Source organism: Catharus ustulatus, chromosome 3 (genome assembly GCF_009819885.2).
Source record: "Catharus ustulatus isolate bCatUst1 chromosome 3, bCatUst1.pri.v2, whole genome shotgun sequence".
In the NCBI taxonomy this organism is placed as follows: domain Eukaryota; kingdom Metazoa; phylum Chordata; class Aves; order Passeriformes; family Turdidae; genus Catharus; species Catharus ustulatus.
The window spans coordinates 59,783,506-59,787,947 of NC_046223.1; the positions used below are offsets into that span (position 1 = coordinate 59,783,506).

Genomic DNA, 4,442 nt, shown 5'->3' on the forward strand with positions numbered 1-4,442 from the left:
TTTTCACCGTTTTTTTATTTTTTCAATTAATTAATTAAATAATTAAATTATTTTCGCTCACTCCGCGCCTCCCTGCGCGCCTGCGCCGTTTCCTTGGGAGCCGGGATTGTTTTGGGCGGAACCACCCGCGCGGCGCTGCGGAGGGGGGAGCGGGGCGAGGAAGAGCCCACAGCGGAGGGCAGGGGGGGAGGCGGGGCGGCCGCAGCAGCCGCCGGGCCACGTCGCGGCCGCCACGGGAGAGGACGCGGCCGACGTGAGTGATGCCCTCGGCGGGGAGCGGGGCCGCGCCCCGGGCCGGGCCCCGCCGGGCGTGTGCGGCGGCTCGTCCCGGTGCGCCGGGGGCGGGTAGCGCTGGGTAACGCCTCCCCGGCGCTGTTCCCTCCCCGGCTCCCCTTCCCGCCCCGGGGCGGGGGGCTCAGCCTGGGGCTGGGCACGGCCGCAGCCGCCCGGGGGCCGCGCCGGGACCGCGGCCGTTGTCGCGCGCGGGCGGGGAGCGGGATCGGGACTGGGCTCGGGAGCGGGGGCGGCAGCGGGAGCGTGGTGGGGCCGGGCTGCGGCCAGCGCGGGCCGGGTGCGCGGGCGGGCGCGGCGCGCTCCGGGAGGGAGCGGGAGCGGGAGCGCAGCCGGCGAGCCCGGTGCCCCGAGCAGTCCCGCAGCGACTCTCTCTGTCGGGCAGGCGGAACCGGCGGCCTAGGGCGGCCGTCGCTGCCTGGTCCCGGTGCCGCGGGAAGCCCTAATCCCCAGATCGGAGTTGTTTGCCCCCCCCGCTGTTGACGAGCTCTGTGGTTGGCTGGGGTGACGTGCGTGGGCAGCTGTAGTGAACACACAGTGAGTGCTTCCCACGCCTGGCACCTCGGGCTCCAAAGCGGGGATTCCTCCCTCGCAGCGGAATGCGCATCTGGATGCGCATCGCATTCTCGCTGGATAATTCCGTCGGTTAGTCCAGTTGTGGTGTGTGGTCGGAATGTCCCTTTATATCTTTTAAATCTACCGCTGTTCTTCCAGCAAAGCAAAATGTCACATCGGAAATTAAAGTACTTAGGGTGGTCTCTTGCTGAGAACACATTTTCATAATTAGCGTGTAAGATAAAGCATAAACTTAAAACTTAATAAACAATATAAGTCTTCTGTATTTCCTTACATAGAGCTGAAGTCTGTAATTTTGCCGTCAGAGTCAGTTTGAAAGTGTCTCTTGACTAAAGGTGCCAAATTTCTGGGGTAAAAACCCCAACCTGACAGTTCCTATGAAGCAAAAGCTTTCTGATATGTTACTACTAGAAAACCGTGGCTAGCAGCAGCATTTTATAGCATCTCTTTTTTCAATTATTGTGAATGTAAGTTTTCTATTGGCACATCTGAAGTGGTAGAAAACTTGTGAAAAACATGGTACTGCACTTTCATTAGTTTTTATGTAGGGGTTTGCCTGGTCTGTCAGTTTCTGTCCGTTTCTGGACTTAAATACTGAATTTTCATTAATAAAACTAGATTGGTTTTTGATGTCAAATTTGTCAATAGTGAAGAGGAACAGATTCATCTCAGTGTGATTTTGCTGTATAATTCTGAGCTGAAGCTCTTCCACATCTCAGAAGATGATTCCTACATGTAGCTTAATTAAAAACCTGCTTGTAAAACACAAGATTTCCCTCTATGATCTAAAAGATGAGAAATGAATGAAGCCTGATGTTCCACTTGTTTTCAGCCACCCTTGCTCCTTTGAAATATCTTTAGGTAGTTGGATGCTTAGTATAAATGCTGAAGACATGAAGTAAATGAAGTACCCTTGGCGTCTGACTGCTCAGTTCCTCTGTAATCCCAAACCAACCGGAACACTTTGCCTTTTTTTCCTTAATTTGCTTTAGTATGGATAGCTAGCATGCCAAAGCACTGTGAGTAATGAGTGCGAAATGAGCTGAAAGTCACAGGCCTGTGCAAGTAAGGCTGTTCAAGAGAGGAGGGAGACCGGAGGGTAGGGTGGTGCAGATGCTTGGGGCCCAAGTACAGCCACAGCTCTTTCCCGTGCTGCTGAAATGTGCGTGTCCAGGAGAGATCTTTAGTGCTGAGACCAGGTGCTGTGTTTGCTCCCTTCACTGCTAATCAGCTCTCTCAGCCTCAAATCAGAGTAGCTGCATGCAACCTGCCTATATATAGTAATGCAAAATAACTCCTGAACTGTATCCAGACATAGCTTGGTGAGTCTTAGGTGGCTTGGACCAAAATGGTGCGAGAATAATGCAACCACACATCCTGGCAGTGTTTATTGTATGGCTTAATTTTGTAGTCTGGGTGTGCAGTGACTGTGAGTTATGGTGTCTAACAGGAGGTGTTACTTAGGGAGAACTTGGAGCTGTTCCCTGGTGGGCTGTGGGGGACATGGGGACCAGAGTTCTAAAGGGGACATCACATCTTCACAGGAGCCTACACGTCATTAGTTCCACTGTTTACAAAACAGCTCCTTGTATTAAAGCTTTTTGTAGAATAGTCTGAATTTTCTTGATGAAAAGAGAAACCTGTGTAATATTGTTATTTGCTTTGTTTGGATCGCATTTGCAGGCTTTTCCCCAAAACCAGGAGGGCCTAACAATTTTTTTCTTTAAAGGAAGGAGTTTCACGTAGTTGCTTGTCTGCTTTATACAAAAGACAAATGCTTTATCTAAACAAAAATATTTAGAGATTTGTAATGAAGTTAGATTTGCTGGCAGATACTAACCTTTATATTGAAAAATATCAGCTGGCTTCCTCAATGATGCTGTCAGGAGAGGAATGTGATTAGAGTGGCTTGAACATAAATGGTTTAATTATTATTTAAATAAACTGTTGGGTTTTTAATAAGTTTAGAGGGCTACAGTTCTGATTATTTGGCTACCTCCCAGAAATACAGCTAATTAAATTGCTGTAATGTTGTTTTTTATTTACCCTCAAGTAATAAGTATCAGAACTGGAATTTGATAGACAACATTAGAAAAATAGCTTGGTTCTTTTTTTCCTGGCTCTCATATACACTCCCCAGTTGAAATCAGGCAATTTTGCATTAGAAACCATGGAAAATTGGCTGATCAGCTTCTTTATCATTTGCTCCTATTATAGAAGTAAATTTCTGAAAGTTATGCCATTTACATGTGCTGTGGGTCCCAAAGACTGTAGCATACCGTGTTCTATTTTTGGCATAAAAGGCACAGAAATATGAGTGATCACACATAGTGGGCAGGAAGGTGGATGAAAGTGGGGTAAAAATTTAAACAGATGATGCTGTCAGCAACTGGAATTATCTTAATAACTTTTTACATACTTGTTTTTCAACCTCTACAACACCATTCCTAGTTACAAACTACCCATCAGTCTTCTGACATCTTGTGCAAGATCCTTGGTTGAGTGCTCCTAAATTATTCCAGCTTTTGCTGCAGATTCTGTTTTTAAGGAATTGGCATGTACAGCTATCTAACTTTTCCATGGAACATTAAAAAATATATCAGCTGAGGTAACCACCGCTGGGGCAAGATGACAAGACTTCTGTTACTGCAGTATTTCCTGGTCTGAGTCAGTAGCTGACTTAAAACCTTTTGCACTTAGCCACCAGACTGAACACACCAGCTGGGCTCCACACATCAGACCCAGGATTTCAACTAGACAGGGCAATGCCAACAGTGACAGCAACAATGCAACTGAGCAGAGTCACACAAGAGTTTTCAAAATGTACCATGATGACCCTTCAATCCACTTGTCTCCTGTTCTTACCAGGGGCCTCTGGCTTGGTACTGTCACAGGAAGGGATGTTGCAATATTCCCACCGGGCAGCTGGGTTGGTGGTGTAACACCATGGCCTCTTCTCACCATCAGGATTTCTGCAGTAGTTTTCATCTAGGCCCCTAAAACAGAAAACTTGACTGATCAAAGTCTCTCATGGAAATCTATTAAAGGTTATGAACAAAAAGATTGCTGCCTGGTTGACAGTTGTATTTACTGGTAGGTACCTGCTGCTCTCATTTACTGATGCCATCTGTTACAAGAATAATTGCAATTCACTGGTGTTTTGGATGTGCTACACCAGACACCTTCTTGACTGACAGAAGAATTAAGAGTGTGGAGTACTTTGAGGTCAAGAGTAGCACAGCAGAAAGAATCTAGGATGCAATAATCTAGCCCCAAGCAAATATCGTAACTGTACGGTTCGTACTCCACATGGTTTCATCTGAGCAACCATACAGTAAAAGGATGAAATGAGGAGGGGAAAAGTCAGTCAAGCAGAGCTTGAAAGTGAGAAGAGGAGACACCACTATTCAAGAACAAAGAAATCAATAAAAAAAATGTATGAAAAAATTGAAAATATGAGATCCAGCAGGTGATGAGAGCCGCTGTAACTGAAGAACTTTGAAATATAGATGAAGAGAACTGAAGTAATTTTGAGACTTGGTATTTCTCATGGCCACTGAATAACAGAGGGGTTT

The 4,442-nt window shown here is 46.9% G+C and overlaps 1 long non-coding RNA gene across 1 annotated transcript; it reads left to right on the forward strand.

Annotated features, from left to right (window-relative positions):
- The first annotated feature begins 206 nt into the window (after window positions 1-206).
- On the forward strand, window positions 207-4,186 carry LOC116994611. Its single transcript, XR_004417530.1, has 2 exons — window positions 207-253; window positions 3,736-4,186. It is a non-coding gene; the product is annotated as an uncharacterized LOC116994611 (long non-coding RNA).
- The last annotated feature ends 256 nt before the right edge of the window (window positions 4,187-4,442 follow it).